The 17,648-nt window shown below is 38.1% G+C and overlaps 1 protein-coding gene across 7 annotated transcripts in view; it reads right to left on the minus strand.

The window, feature by feature from the left end:
* BMPR1B (bone morphogenetic protein receptor type 1B) overlaps window positions 1-17,648 on the minus strand; it is a 396,435-nt gene that overhangs the window by 286,251 nt on the left and 92,536 nt on the right. The window lies entirely within an intron of this gene.

Below are 17,648 nucleotides of genomic sequence, written 5' to 3' on the forward strand. Positions count from 1 at the left end.
ATGCTGGAGAGTACAGTGGCTTGATCTTGGCTCACTGAAAGCTCCACCTCTTGGGTTCACACCATTCTCCTGCCTCAGCCTCCCAAGTGGCTGTAACTACAGGTGTCCGCCACCACGCCTGGCTAATTTTTGTATTTTTAGTAGAGATGGGGTTTCACCGTGTTAGCCAGGATGATCTCGATCTCCTGACCTCATGATCCGCCTGCCTTGGCCTCCCAAAGTGCTGGGATTACAGGCGTGAGCCACCGCACCCAGCCCCATTTGTTATTATCAATAGAAAAGATATACCAAAAATAAAGCACATCTCTCCATGATTGTTATGAACCAGTTCAAATTGTTGAAATGGTATTACAGGTTTTCATTATAGCACTATAGTAGAGATCAAGAACACCTCAAAGTTCCAACTTTTGGTGTAATTTTTAACAAAGTTCTAACTTTTTACAAACTTTTAACAAAGTTCTAATGTTTGAGCTCCTAGCTTATGAATAAGAGAAAATGTAATATTCCATATAATAGAATTACAGATACCATATGATGTTTCTCTGGTATCTTTCCAAAAAGCAGCAAATACTAAGTCTTACTAGACTTACAATTTTGGGATGTTACTTAGTGCAAGGATTTTGATACTTAAATGCTAGCCACAGTTTTTTTGTTTTTTTTTTTTTTTTAATAGTGTCTTGCTCTGTCTCCCAGACTGGACTGCAGTGGCGCAATCTCGGCTCACTGCAAGCTCCGCCTCCCGTGTTCACACCATTCTCCTGCCTCAGCCTCCAGAGTAGCTGGAACTACAGATGCCTGCTGCCACGCCCGGCTAATTTTTTATATTTTTAGTAGAGATGGGGTTTCACCACATTGGTCAGGCTGGTTTGAACTCCTGACCTCAAGTGATCCACCTGCCTCGGCCTCTCAAAATGCTGGGATTACAGACAGGCGTGAGCCACTGCACCCCGCCAATAGCCACAGATTAAGAGAAAATACATAAACTAGAATTTGATCTATAACATTTTTCTAATCAAGTTTACTTACTAAAAAATAGAAACCAAAAGATAATCGGATTTCTATAGCCTTTTGTTGGTATTCACATCAGCAACACCCTCTTCTACTAAAATGTATAAAATCACAATTAGATTTTAATTAGATATAAAATATATTTTTCTATATTTACATATGCTCCATCATTTCCATATTTTCCAAAACATAAACAAAAGAGACACAAACTTAAAGGAGAAGACTGAAAGCAGTATGGCTGTGGTAGTCAAATTTTTTTTTTTTTTTTTGACACGGAGTCTCGCTCTGTCCCCCTGGCTGGAGGGCAGTGGCGCCATCTCGGCTCACTGCAAGCTCCGCCTCCCGGGTTCCCGCCATTCTCCTGCCTCAGCCTCCCAAGTAGCTGGGACTACAAGCGCCCGCAACCGCGCCCGGCTAATTTTTTGTATTTTTAGTAGAGACCCGGTTTCACCGTGGTCTCGATCTCCTGACCTTGTGACCCGCCCGCCTCGGCCTCCCAAAGTGCTGGGATTACAGGCGTGAGCCACCGCGCCCGGCTGGTAGTCAAATTTTTAAGGTCAAAAATAAGACTACAGCAACACTTTTCATTCTAAAAATAGAATTACTATATGATCCAGCAATTCCACTGTTGGGTATATAAATCAAAAGAATTGAAAGCAGGATCTCAAAGAGATATTTGCACACCCATGTTCATTGCAGTATTATTCACAACAGTCAAAAGCTGAAAACAACCCAAATGTACACTGAAAGATGGATGGATAAAACAAAATGTGGTATGTGTATATATATATACATACACACACATATATACACACACACACACATATACACACATATATACATAAAATATTTCACCTTAAGAAGGAAATCCTGTGACATGCTACAAGTGACAGGATGAAACTTGAAGATATCATGCTAAGTATAATAAGCCAGTCACTACAAGACAAACACTCTATGATTCCACTTACATGAGGTATCTAAAGTACTCAAACTCATACAAACAGAGAGAAGGTAGAATGGTGGCTACCAGGGACTTGAAGAAAAGAAAATGGGGCTTGTGGCTTAATCTAGAGTTTCAGGTCTGCAAGATGAAAAAGTTCTGGAAATCTGTTGCACAATAATGTGAATATACTTAACACAGCTGAACTGCACTTAAAAATGGTTAAGACAGTAAATTTTATGTTACATGTTTTTTACATTAATTTTTTTAAACGCAATTAAGACGTGTAACACACAGGAAGATAGAAGAAAGAATTCATGGTCGGGCCGGGCACGGCAGCTCATGCCTGTAATCCCAGCACTTTGGGAGGCCAAGGTGGGCGGATCACGAGGTCAGGAGATCGAGACCATCTTGGCCAACATGGTGAAACCCCATCTCTACTAAAGAAATACAAAATATGAGCTGGGCATGGTGGTGCACGCCTGTAGTCCCAGCTACTTGGGAGGCTGAGGCTGGGGAATCGCTTGAACTCAGGAGGCAGAAGTTGCAGTGAGCCAAGATCGCGCCACTGCACTCCAGCCTGGAGACAGAGCAAAACTCCGTCTCAAAAAAAAAAAAAAAAATTCATAGCCGTGAAGTATGGATAAGATTTATCCAAGCAGAAACAGAGATGGAAAATCCTGGTACAAGATTCAATCCGCAAAAAGTCATCTCCAAACGATGAAGGAAAAAAGCAAAAATTCATGTAAACAACCACCTAATGGGTAACTCAGATAAAAACAGAAAGGCAGATTGAGGGTTGTTTAGTAAGGTGGTCAGTACCTAAGGGAGAGTATCCCAAGTGACAGAACAAGTTCTGACCATATGAACCAGAAGTAAGAGGAAGTAGTCAGAAACCTGTTAGAAATTTTGCTCAATGCTGACCCAGGAAGTCTGGCTTATGGCAAAATGGCACAGGCTCAAGCGATCCTCCCACCTTACCCTCCCAAGTAGCTGGGACTACAGGCACGCTCCACTGGCATCCGGCATTCTTCTTTGATAATAAAAATGTTAAATATCACAAAAAGCCAGCAGATTCATCAATTCTTATAAAAGATGAAGACAAAATTTCTAATTTCTCATCTGAGAAGGTTTAAAAATTCATACTTCTACTTTAATCAAAAGTTAGAATATCAAAATTTATATTTCAAACAAATACTTGTAATCATCACTAAACATGTGCTATTGATAGGGGCTTTTATACTCTATTGCTTCTGGATTTATAAAATGATTTTGAAAAATATTTTTATATGTTTAGAGGGTATTTAAAACCAGTTTGGACTTGAAAGCTTTGTCTACAAATATTTACATTTATCTTTATTTAAATTATCATTTTTTTCTGAATTTCCAAGCCATATTCTAGGGCTTTGCCTTCAAAGCTAGAGAAGCTAAAAGATTTTAGAAGTGCCTTGTGAGGTCACAGAGAATGCCAGGGGGCCGGTAAGAAAAAGCAGACCTCACTGCCTGGATGTCAATTTTCTAGCTCCTAGGCACTCACTCACAAAAGCGCCACAGCTTAAAATGATTATAAAGATAGCATTAAGACAATTAAACAAATTACTTGGAATCAAGAGTACTTAAAACCTATTCCTAACCTGAATAAAAGGTACAACCTTAGAAATTGAGGTAAATTACAGAAAAGTGTTACAACATGAGTAAGCATTCATTTGTTTTCCTTTTGCAACTTAAAATTTTTCAAGCATTCTAGAATCAAACCTCGGGGTATTTCAGCAATGCATACAAACTAAGGAAGGCCTTAAAGTATTTCAGTAATGCATCAACACTCAAAGTAGCTTGTATATATAGGTAGTAAACTAAGTTGCTGAAAATTGTTTGACTATTTAGTATCCTTACTGGAGCAATCAAACCTTTTCTATATGTGTTTACCTTGTATTATCTTTTAAAATAATGGAATATTGAAGATCTTATTCTCTAGTATGAAATTGTAAGTGAACAATATAACTAATTATTAAATTCTGGAGTCCAAAAAATTCTAAAGATTCTGATGTAAAATTAAGTTTTTTCTTTTCAAAACAAAAATTCATGGAATATGTGAGGGGAGGGGATATAGATTTCCTTCCTTCTTAGAAAGGGTTTTTAAAGAATAACAAGAGTACTTCATAAATCAAGAAACATGACATTGACAAAATATTAACAATCTTGAAGGTGTAAAATACTTATATATAAAATTATGAAATGCATATGAAGCCTTAAAATAGCAGAAAAGATTAGTAACAGTTCCATGTTCCAAACATGTCCATATTTTACCATACCAAGACTAATATCTTACTTTACAAAGGATGTACACATTAGCTTATTTAATCTTCATAATAAGCACACAGTACTTTACATATAGCACAATGCAGAGCAGCAAAGAAACAGGTCTTGTGGTCAGGCAGTCCTTGGGTATGAATTCTAGCTTTATGTTTACTGGCTGTGTGACCTTCAGCAAGCTGCTTAACTTCTCTAACCCCTGGTTTTCTCATCTGTAAAATTGCGATAATGCCTGCCTCCAATTTACTACATGAATTAAATAACATAACGCACACAAAGCATTTAACCAAGTATCTCTTACCCCCGCCCCCCAAAAAATCATCATCATTTACAGATAAGTGTCTGTCTTTTTTTTTTTTTTTTTTTTAATTATACTTTAAGTTCTAGGGTACATGTGCATAACGTGCAGGTTTGTTGCATATGTATACTTGTGCCATGTTGCTGTGCTGCACCCATCAACTCGTCAGCACCCAACTACTCGTCATTTACATCAGGTATAACTCCCAATGCAATCCCTCCCCCCTCCCCCCTCCCCCCTCCCCATAATAGGCCCCGGTGTGTGATGTCCCCCTTCCCGAGTCCAAGTGATCTCATTGTTCAGTTCCCACCTATGAGTGAGAACATGCGGTGTTTGGTTTTCTGTTCATGTGATAGTTTGCTAAGAATGATGGTTTCCAGCTGCATCCATGTCCCTACAAAGGACACAAACTCATCCTTTTTGATGGCTGCATAGTATTCCATGGTGTATATGTGCCACATTTTCTTAATCCAGTCTGTCACTGATGGACATTTGAGTTGATTCCAAGTCTTTGCTATTGTGAATAGTGCCACAATGAACATACGTGTGCATGTGTCTTTATAGCAGCATGATTTATAATCCTTTGGGTATATACCCAGTAATGGGATGGCTGGGTCATATGGTACATCTAGTTCTAGATCCTTGAGGAATCGCCATACTGTTTTCCATAATGGTTGAACTAGTTTACAATCTCACCAACAGGGTAAAAGTGTTCCTATTTCTCCACATCCTCTCCAGCACCTGTTGTTTCCTGACTTTTTAATGATTGCCATTCTAACCGGTGTGAGATGCTATCTCATTGTGGTTTTGATTTGCATTTCTCTGATGGCCAGTGATGATGAGCATTTTTTCATGTGTCTGTTGGCTGTATGAATGTCTTCTTTTGAGAAATGTCTGTTCATATCCTTTGCCCACTTTTTGATGGGGTTGTTTGTTTTTTTTTGTAAATTTGTTTGAGTTCTTTGTAGGTTCTGGATATTAGCCCTTTGTCAGATGAGTAGATTGCAAAAATTTTCTCCCATTCTGTAGGTTGCCTGTTCACTCTGATGGTAGTTTCTTTTGCTGTGCAGAAGCTTTTTAGTTTAATGAGATCCCATTTGTCAATTTTGGCTTTTGCTGCCGTTGCTTTTGGTGTTTTAGACATGAAGTCTTTGCCCATGCCTATGTCCTGAATGGTACTACCTAGGTTTTCCTCTAGGGTTTTTATGGTATTAGGTCTAACATTTAAGTCTCTAATCCATCTTGAATTAATTTTCGTATAAGGAGTAAGGAAAGGATCCAGTTTCAGCTTTCTACTTATGGCTAGCCAATTTTCCCAGCACCATTTATTAAATAGGGAATCGTTTCCCCATTTCTTGTTTCTCTCAGGTTTGTCAAAGATCAGATGGCTGCAGATGTGTGGTATTATTTCTGAGGGCTCTGTTCTGTTCCATTGGTCTATATCTCTGTTTTGGTACCAGTACCATGCTGTTTTGGTTACTGTAGCCTTGTAGTATAGTTTGAAGTCAGGTAGTGTGATGCCTCCAGCTTTGTTCTTTTGACTTAGGATTGTCTTGGAGATGCGGGCTCTTTTTTGGTTCCATATCAACTTTAAAGCAGTTTTTTCCAATTCTGTGAAGAAACTCATTGGTAGCTTGATGGGGATGGCATTGAATCTATAAATAACCTTGGGCAGTATAGCCATTTTCACGATATTGATTCTTCCTATCCATGAGCATGGTATGTTCTTCCATTTGTGTCCTCTTTGATTTCACTGAGCAGTGGTTTGTAGTTCTCCTTGAAGAGGTCCTTTACATCCCTTGTCAGTTGGATTCCTAGGTATTTGATTCTCTTTGAAGCAATTGTGAATGGAAGTTCATTCATGATTTGGCTCTCTGTTTGTCTGTTACTGGTGTATAAGAATGCTTGTGATTTTTGCACATTAATTTTGTATCCTGAGACTTTGCTGAAGTTGCTTATCAGCTTAAGGAGATTTTGGGCTGAGACAATGGGGTTTTCTAACTATACAGTCATGTCATCTGCAAAGAGGGACAATTTGACTTCTTCTTTTCCTAACTGAATACCCTTGATTTCTTTCTCTTGCCTGATTGCCCTAGCCAGAACTTCCAACACTATGTTGAATAGGAGTGGTGAGAGAGGGCATCCCTGTCTTGCGCCAGTTTTCAAAGGGAATCTTTCCAGTTTTTGCCCATTCAGTACGGGAACGGTGGCTCAAGCCTGTAATCCCAGCACTTTGGGAGGCCGAGACGGACGGATCACGAGGTCAGGAGATCAAGACCGTCCTGGCTAACACGGTGAAACCCCGTCTCTACTAAAAAATACAAAAAACTAGCTGGGCGAGGTGGCGGGCGCCTGTAGTCCCAGCTACTCGGGAGGCTGAGGCAGGAGAATGGCATAAACCCGGGAGGCGGAGCTTGCAGTGAGCTGAGATCCGGCCACTGCACTCCAGCCTGGGCAACAGAGCGAGACTCCGTCTCAAAAAAAAAAAAAAAAAAAAAGTGTCTGTAATTCAATAAACAGAGTGCACTTGAGAACTTGGGATGCTCAGCTCCTCACCTAAGGCTATTTCCATAGCTCCATAATTGTTTAAGAGCCTACCAAAAGACACCTTCCAACGGTAATGTGGGAAACTCCAAAATCTGAGGTAGGGTAACCTTTATAACACTTTGCTTCCAGAGTGAAGTCAGAATCCAATGCAAGACGAAATGCTGGGCAATTATCAATTCATCGTGCTAATAGAGGCTAATTTTTGCTGAAGACTATCAAACCCACAGAGAATGTAAACCCATCACAACCAAAACTTTCAGGTTAAGTCTAACATACTCAAGAAAAGTCAAATTAAATGGTAGAACACTAAATAATTTCTTATTATTCCCAATTCTCCATTCTCTAAGGCATAATGAAATGAGCAAGAGGACTGAGGGAAATAAAAGCTAAGGATGCTATTAATCCAAAACTTGCGCTGATAACTTAAGAGTTGGCAGTTTCTATCATAGTAGTAATTCCAATCACATGGAAAATAGCATAACCAAGTAAAGATGTTCTTTACCACAAGTGGTAAAACTCTCTCTCTCTCTCCTCTCTTCTCTCTCTTTCTTTCATTAAAACATTTTGAAAACTCTTGGCAGGAAGTAGAGAGAAAGGGAAGTCAATTCACTGAGAGCTCCACCAGTAAGACACTCCACAGACACAGTGATTAAGAGCTAGTGTATGACTACGAAGGTCTCTGAGAGCCAAAAACCTATTCTTCAAGAGTGCATTCCAAGTTTAGTGCAAGAAAATCATAAAAACAAGCCCAAATACGGCACTAAGTTCACACTGCAAGAACCCCTGTAACATGACTTTTATCCAAGTTTAAACGCAAAATTTAGCTAAGACTGATCAGAGTTTGCAAAAATAGAATTTTAAAAGGCCACTTAGAACATGAAGCTCAATTTTCCTTAAAACCTAACTTTCTTTGCAACTTCTTCTCTAACATAACTTTGTAAATCTACTGACTACATAGCTTTTCAACCCTGCTACCCAGAAAGTTTGCTAAATATCCCTTGAAAGTACTATTAATAATGTTTTCAGTCTAAAAGATATTTGTTATTCTGTACACAAGTATTCAAATATTGACCAGGCCTCAACTCAAGGGGGAAAGTGGTACCTCTGTTCCTTACAACCATTTGGCTCTACATCTTTAGAAAAAATAAAGGCCAAACATACATAAAACATGAGCCATTTTATAAAAACTATTTTTTTTAATGAAATGCTTACATGATCTCAGGGAAAATAACAAATTAAAATGTTATAGATTATAAAAAGTATGCATACTTAGAAACACAGTCACATTTTATTTTATAATGAACAGGAGTATTTCAAATTCAAGTAGGTCTTTTGAACTCATTTAACACAGATGGAACATACCTCTAATTCAGTCAAACCTAAAAGAAGAAAAAGGAATACGATTTGGTTGAAGTATAGCCCATATGCAAAGCTGAATATTGAAGATACATGTTATCTGAATAGCATAAATATTTAGACAAAGTAGCTCAGATGAAAGAGCTGGCCATATACACTTAAAAGTCTACATTTGATCATTTAAGAGAACCCTCAAAGAAAAAAGGTATTTCAGCATGTGATCTGGAAGAAATTTTAGCATCACAGGAAATATCTGACTTTCTTCTGGTGCTTAGTAAAATAAAGGAAAAAGGTTTAAAGAAAAAGTGTAAAATTGTTTTCATACAATATATGAATGATGATTCTAGATTTAAAAACCTCATGGAAGTTTTATCTTTGACATTTCAGAAAGAGTAAAACAAAAGTCACAAATTATCTGGCAAGTAGAAATACAAATTATTATTCTTCCTTTAAAGCAGAGAGAGAGAGAGAGAGAGAGAGAGAGAGAGAGAGAGTGTGTGTGTGTGTGTGTGTGAGAGATAGTAAAATTTAATTCAAATAAATCATGGAGTTTAATTTTAAAAAAGAGGTTCTAGAGAAATTTAAGATATAGTTTTCGACTGTTTAAGCCCTGTCCTCAGAATACTCTTAATGTTTAATTGTTGAATGAGGACTCCATGGAGACACACACTACCATGCAAATAAGCAGTACCATAATAGAAATTAGCAGTTACAGAAGAAATTAAGCTACAGCATTCAAGCCTTCATGTTGTAGTCTACCAAACTGGGAATACTTGAGATGAAATATATGTTATAAAGTGATTAGGTAAACATAAATACTCATCCTCCTATGCAATACCTTTGATTAATAATAAGTCAAATGTGTTATGCTAAATTCAAACACTTACTTTCATGATCTAGGAATATTTTCACTGTGTTGTTGACAGCCTCAAGCACTAGCATTTGCCTTCCCTTTGCCTGGGATGGCCCTTCCCTCAGATCCAACTGTCCAATCCTGCTCATCCTTCAACACTGGAAACAAAGGACACTTATTGGTCCCTTCCAAGGAAATAGGATTTCATTTGGTCTCCCCACACCCAAATCCAATGACAGTGGGGAGTCCTCTTTTTTGCTAAATAAAAAAATAAGGTATCTGGGCATGGTGGCTCATGCCTGTAATCCCAGCACTTTGGGAGGCTGAGGCAAGAGAATTGCTTGAACCCAAAACTTCGAGACTAGACTAGGCAACATGGTGAAACCCCATTTCTACTGAAAATACAAAAAAAAAAAAAAATAGCAGGGCACGGGCATGGTGGCACACGCCTATAGTCCCAATGTACTTGGGAGGCTGAGGTAGGAGAACCACCTGGGGCCCAGGGGGCTGAGTGAGTTGTGACTGAACCACTGCATTCCAGCCTGGGTGGGTGATGGAAGTGAGACTCTGTCTCCAAAGAGAAAAAAAAAAGAAAGAAAAAGAAACTGTGATCTTAATACACAACTAAAAAACTAATCTTAATACAGTAATTACACAAGAATAAACATTTATTGGGCAATGTGTCAATCACATTTTGAAGGTTATGAAAATGTATGTTTTCCCAATGGTTCAAAGGCCAGTATTTTCAATTTTCTCCAGAAACTGTAAAAAGTTCCATACATCCCAGAGAAACTCTAAAATGTTTTCTTTAGGTTAAATGAAGTAAAAAAGAGAAGAAAACTCACAAAACAGAGAGGATCAAAATTAGAAACACAGGCAGGGAAACTAAACTAAGGCTATTCCAAGGTGAAAACTGAGATGGTATTAACTGAGGCCCTAAGATGTAGGAGGAATAAAGAGGAGTGGAAGAACTCAGAATTAAAGATAGTAGATGTAGCAAGAATTAGTGATCTATTCCTAGATTTCTAGTTTAAGCATCTGTGTATCTGATGATATCAATGAGAAAGATGCCTCTTATCAGTAATAAATTAAAAGGACCCAGTTTGGTGAGATTGGAAATGAGCATAAAATTGGATATATTGAGTTTGAGGTGTCTATGGAACACATGAATATGTTGACCCCTTTTAATAAGGGTCAACACTTAAGGTGAAAGACTTGCTATATATGCATCCTCTGGAGGCATGCTTGAGAATGGGGTGTCCTACCCAGAGAAAAGTTAACCATGCTAGAATGAGAGACAGTGGTTTCTTGGAACCTTTAGAACGCAAATGTTTAAGAGGCAGATAAGAGCCAGTAAAAGACCCCACAGAAGGGAAAGTCACATAAATAAGAGAAGATAAGTGAAAAATGTTATTCACTTAACTAACATTATTGTGTGCTCAATATGGGGCCCTACGGCATACAGGAGATAGGCCAGGGCCTGAAACAAGTGTCCATAGATCTGACAAATTACTGGTCATTAATGATTTGGTGAAAGCATTTCCAGCTACAGACTACAGTGAAATAAACAACGAATGGGGTCTAGGCACAGTGGCTCACGCCTGTAATCCCAGCACTTTGGGAGGCCGAGGTGGACAGATCATGAGGTCAGGAGATCAAGACCATCCTGGCCAACATGGTGAAACTCCATCTCTACTAAAATACGAAACTTAGCCAGGCATGGTGGTACATGCCTATAATCCCAGTTACTAGGGAGGCTGAGGCAGGAGAATAGCTTGAACGAGGGAGTCGGAGGTTGCAGTGAGCCGAGATCATGCCACTGCACTCCAGCCTGGTGACAGAGCAAGACTCCAACTCAAAAACAAAAACACAAACAAAAACAAAAAAGCAATGAATTGGTGGTAAGGAACACAGACAGCCTTTTTCCAAAGGGAGTTACAGCAGCAGGTAGAGGTTGACACTGGACCAGGGAAGGATTTTGGATGGGAAAAGAGATGCTAAAGGAGGAGTACAGCAGGGACAAAAAGAGAAGAAAGAGAGGAGACAGATAATATGACTGGAAAAGAGTCTTGTTTCAGGGTGGAAGGGGGAAGATCCTTACATTGTGAAAGGAAGAAAGACAGTATCAATATATGGAAATACAACTGGATGTTGACATGAGGCAGAAACTGGTGCACGTCTCCAATGACCTGTATTTCCTTGGTCAGAGAAGAGAAATGCTAATTCTCTGAAAAAGGATTGGAATATATTGATGGAGAGAGCTTGAGAAGATGGATGGTAACGTAACTCCTAAGTAGGAATGAGAAAGATAACAGATGGGATAAACAGAATTTTTATACAGCAACAATCAGCACCTAAAAAGCTAGGGACTATGAATTTACAGTGTCACCAATACACAAAGTTGTCAAACAATCTATGCATTCACCTCTATTCCAAAGGTTTAGGCATAAGCACAGACTTTATGATATGTACTTGCTTGTTTGTTTGTCTTGAAGGTTACTCAGTAAATAGTATATTCTAAAATCATGCTCAGCATCTGAAAACTCCTGACACAAATCAGAAAAAATCCACTTAACATATTTGATAAGAGTGTTATCCTATGCCACCATCACCTCCAAAAAAAAAAAAAAAAAGTTTTTCAATGAGTCTGTTATGTAACGCATGTTGTTGTTCTTTCCTCTTAGCAAATAAAAACTGAAAAGGAGCTTTCCATGCTAGAAATGTTGGATTTCACCCAGAGGCAATGGGAACCATTGAAGGATTTTTAAAGTAGAAAATGGCAGCTGGGCGCAGTGGCTCACGCCTGTAATCCCAGCACTTTGGGAGGCTGAGGCAGGTGGATCAGGAGGCCAGGAGTTCGAGACCAGCCTGGCCAACACAGTGAAACCCTGTCTCTACTAAAAACACAAAAAAAATTAGCCGGGGGTGGTGACGGGCACCTGTAATCCCAGCTACTTAGGAGGCTGAGGCAGGAGAATCACTTGAACCCGGGAGGTGGAGGTTGCAGTGAGCTGAAATGGCGCCACTGTACTCCAGTCCAGGTGACAGAGTGAAACTCTGTCTCAAAATTAAAAAAAAAAAAAAAAACCAGCATGAACAGGTTTGTGTTTAGAACTATGTTCTATATTCTTATATTTAATAGATTAAAATATACATTTATTTTTTCTGAATTAATCTAAAATATATCCATAAAACTTGAAGATTATTTGGGAGGCTGAAGCGGGCAGATCACAAGGTCAGGAGTTCAAGACCAGCCTGGCCAACACAGTGTAACCCCATCTCTACTAAAAATACAAAATTAGTCAGGCATGGTGGCATGCACCTGTAGTCCCACCTACTCAGGAGGCTGAGGCAGGAGAATTGCTTGAACCCAGGATGCGGAGGTTGCAGTGAGCTGAGATCACACCACAGCACTTCAGCCTGGGTGACAGAGCGAGACTCCATCTCAGAAAAAAAAAAAAAGAAAAACTTGAAGATTAGTAAAAACCTATATATCATTGCATTCAGATGTATCATTTCTAAATTATAAAGCAAACCTCCATTTAACCACTAAACTATTAAAATGTTTTTTCATGTGCAATGCAAAAATACATACTGTTAGCCCTCTGTATCTACGGGTTTTACCAACAACAGATTGAAATGTTTTTTTAAAGGGATGGCTGTGTCTGCGCTGAACATGTACACACTTTTTTTCCTTGTCATTATTCCCTAAACAATATAGTATAACTATTACAAAACATTTACATTGTATCGGGTATTAAAAGTTTTTATCTTAAGCTTGTGCCTGTTTTTCAACTGCAATGACCTAATATCACCAAGTTGAATCCCTAATCTACAGTCAAGAAATTCCAAGAAATTATCAACTTACATACAATTTGTTTTTTAATAAGGACTTGGCCCTTATCAAAAGAACTATTCATAAAAAAATACAGAACTACATGGCTTAGAAACAGCAGCTAACACACATTTCCTTCATATGGAATTCAGGTCACTCTAATATCCAAAATGACTTCCCAATCCTTCCTTGTTCTGCCTCCACCTTCCCCTCCTTAAAGAATCTTCTAAATACTATCCTAATGTCAACTTTTTAGTAATTGGAGTTTGGGTTTTTTTTAATCCTAATCTTTATCCTGACATCTCCCTCCTGCTACCACTACCTCCCACCCACCATGAAGACAATCTGAAACGGGAGAGGTTAAAATCCATTCTGGGGTTCTGGCACAGACGAAGGGGCTTCTGAAGACTGAATCCCAGTAATTATACTCAAGGCAGAGACCACTGTTTCTTTACAGCATATATCCCTTGATTTTTCCCACTCAAAATGCTGCTATCTGGAGATATAACCTAATAGACCACTTTTTGTTTTATAAATAATGGTATATCAACTAAAATGGATAATAAGGGAACAATTTAAATATTCATCATGTCTATTCAAACCTGTCTTCCATTACTTTTAACCCCATTACCAGATACTAGCTACCTGTGTCCTGAATGCTGTTCTGACTGACAACCACACATTATTGTGTAGTCATTTAATGAACTATAACTTCCAACAGGCAGGTATAAAATATCTACTGGCATTAGAAGACGTTGTGCTTATTCAGATATGGTTTCAGGAATGCACCACAGGAGCAACTCTGAAATGTGTAGATGAACCAAAAGATATCTGCCTCTTTCATTTGTATAATTAACACTATTTCTGAAATAAGTTTGAGTCTGGTTCCCATCACATACGATTCAAGTAAATAAAACGCAGCCACATTGCCGCCTAGAACTTAAGAAAAATCATATCATAAAATTGTATCCACAAGAAAAGTCCATTTTAAAATATATTACGTCAAAATGAAACATTAAAGGAAAATACACAACCTAAATTAGAAACCAAATAGCAACTGCAAACTAAATACAGAGGGCTATTTTCTTCACCTTTCACTTTGAACAGCCTGGTAGAAAAGAAAATCCTAGCACTGTTATTCACCACTCTGTTGCCAAGAGCAGTGTTCACTATCTCACTTTACCTCTGGTGGTGACTACCCTCGACTGATATACTCAAGAACCATATCGAGGCTGGTGAACTGGCTAGAAGTACCATTTCTATTAAACACAAACTTCCTTTTAACTTTTTAGTTTCAGGGGTACACGTACAGGTTTGTTCTACAGATAAATTGTGTGTCATAGGGTTTGGTGTACATATTATTTCATCACCCAGGTAATAAGCATAGGTAGTTTTTTGACCCTCACACTCCTCCTGCCCTCCACCCTCAAGCAGGCCCCGGTGTCTATTGTTCCTTTCCTTATGTCCATGAGCATTCAATTAAACACAAACCTTTGTTCTTTTGAGACGAGTCTCACTCTTGTTGCCCAGGCTGGAGTGCAGTGGTGCGATCGTGGCTCTTGTTGCACAGGGTGGAGCGCAGTGAAGCAATCTCGGCTCACTGCAACCTCTGCCTCCTGGTCAAGTGATTCTTCCGCCTCAGTCTCCCAAGTAGTTGGGATTACAGGCGTCCGCCACCATGCCAAGCTAATTTTCTTGTATTTTTATTGGAGATGGTGTTTCATCATGTTGGCCAGGCTGGTCTCAAACTCCTGACCTCAGGTGATCCACCTCCTTTGGCCTCCCAAAATGCTAGGATAACAGGCATGAGCCACAGTGCCTCTGCAAGAATCTTGCAGAGGATAGATAGAATACACCAAAGGAAGACTCCATTCTTGGCCAAATACAAACATCATACTGAGTCAGAAAATACTCTCTGATGAAACCGGTAATATCAAATTCTTACCAGCCTTCAAATACTTGACAATGAATGTAGATATGCACTACACGTTGTCCTAAGTACTTTACATGTATTACCACATTTAATCCTCGTAACAGCTCTGAGGGGTAAGCGAATGATAATATTACCCCAATTTTGCACATCAGAAAACTGAGACACAGAGGGATTAAATAACTCAGGGACACAGAGGGATTAAATAACTTACCCTCAGTCACCCAGCTAGCAAGCAGCAGAACCGCGATCTGAAGCCACCTTAGCAGCAGCATCCTTTATCTTAATCACAGCACTATACTGCCTATGACTCTCAAGACCCAGGCAAAAGAGATATACATATATATGAAGGACTACAGAATAAAATGAAAGAAAATGGAATGGGATGGGTTCTTGTGAAAGAGAAAGACGTATAAAAGCCAACTTTTACATGGACTTTGTCCAAGAACCGCTTGTAGGATGCACTGGCACCAGAAATGCCTATACAAGAAGACTCAGCTCCGCCAAGCTCCAAAACAGGTTTTAACATTATAAAACAGTATTTACTATACTATAATCTCAATGCTTATTGACAGGGGAAGCAAACTCCTACAAAAACTAAAAAAATAGAAGTTTAATATTTATAAATAGCAGACAATCTGAAAAAAATGGAATATGCCTGGCTATAGAAACCAATAGTTACAAACAGGTTCAATCAAAGTACATAAATTGAATCCTTAGGCCTCAGTTTTTAAAAATTTTCTTGATGGATATTTAAGCAACCTTACTACATAAAAACTGCTTTCTAGATGTAGGAATAAAAAACTTAGTAAGTAGTAATCCTTATTATCAAGAAATGCCTTCTGTAAAATTACATATATATGATTCTCTAACATCTGATGACTACTTTGAAAACAGTATTTACTCAACATCTTACTTTTGTTTCTGGATTTCTAAGTGCTTCTAAATACTCAGTTTTTGCTCTTCAAGTTTGTAGCATACACCATCCAATTTTCAGACCTACCTAAATCCTTTAGGATCAAAGGTTTTAACTTAATTTCCTCCCTAACCAAAGGGGAACCAAAGTTTTTCCCATTAGTGAAAGAATCTCTATATAAAATAAAATAACAGTCTCATTAATTTGTTAAATTCTTTCAACCTACAATCTCTCACATCATCTGTAATAATTCCACACAGTTTAGGGGAGTGTTAAGGAATAATCTGTGAAGAGAGAACGGGGGCAGAAAATGTTGCTTCTCTTACTCCAGTAGGATAGTTTCACTGAGGAAGGAAAATTTCGAATCAAACCAACAAGTTTTAATAAGTCACTGATGAAAATCTCCAAAACGATGCTGATCACAATGCAAATCATTAACTGGGCTCCTGGAGACCCAGGAAGAGGAAGATTTTTTTTTATTGGATAAAATGAAAATATTTTACTTTTGAAATTTTAACCATGCCACCCCTTAGTCATTTATATGCAATTAAGTAATCTCACAGTCTGAGCCAAAATATTACAAAAATATTTTGCTATTTTCATGGATTTCTCAAATATTAAATACTTCGTTATCACTGCGTATTAACTCTTTTTTTTAAGTCTTGTCAGAGAATATTTTAAGATTCATGATCTTTATGCCACCTGGTTTAAGATCTGGCCGGAAAACTGCCACCCTACACTGATCAAAGTGTTCAACAAATTAAAAACGCAGGAGTTGACCATATAAGGATTCCAGTGCTTTCTATCTTTATTCTAAAAATACATATGCACAAGATCTTCTGAAATGTCTTAACTAATAAATTAATGTGGGGGTTAGGGGAATACTATTTTCCCCTTATACACACTACAGTAAACAAAATAAAACTGGTTTGTTGACTCCACTATTAAAAGCCTCCCTCGTGGGAAGGGTATTATGTGCTATAACCTACAGTTTAAGTCATGAAAAATTAAAAGATGGAAAGCGTTTTAAAATATAGAAGATGGAAATTTTTTTCAATCTGTTAAAAAATAATTCTTTTTATAAAAAATTATTAACTAGAACATGCATTTCTTTCAACTTCACTTTACAACTTACAATGAATACTACCCATTCTAACACAAAGAGTGGCCTCTGGAAGCTCAATTCTCTCATCTCCCAATTTAATTGGCTCTAGACAGTCTGATGGGACAACAGTTCAAATTCTTCAAAAAAGGCAAGCATCTAAATCACTTCCAGATCTGCCTTGGACAGTCTAAAAGTCTTGCATTAATAAAATAATTATGGCAATTGTAAATTATGTTGACATGCTTACCTATTAACATAATTGCAAAAACAAAGGTAGTCATCTCTAAAGAAAAAGAGAAAATAGAACAATAATGTAAAAAAAATTATTTTGGACTTAATCTCATCTGTGAATAATTAGAAGAATTTAAGTTGATTTGGAAGGGGTGGAGAAAGACTGAGGAGATAGGATTACAGCGTCTTTCACTTTGATGTATTAAAAATGAAGTAGAAGTTACAAAGTTTAAACACACATATACATCCACACACCCATGCCCTTCAGCCATCAACAGCAACTAACCTACCTGTCCCATTTTTCATTTGATTACAA

The sequence above is a fragment of the Macaca thibetana genome, chromosome 5 (assembly GCF_024542745.1).
Source record: "Macaca thibetana thibetana isolate TM-01 chromosome 5, ASM2454274v1, whole genome shotgun sequence".
Classification (NCBI taxonomy): Eukaryota; Metazoa; Chordata; class Mammalia; order Primates; family Cercopithecidae; genus Macaca; species Macaca thibetana.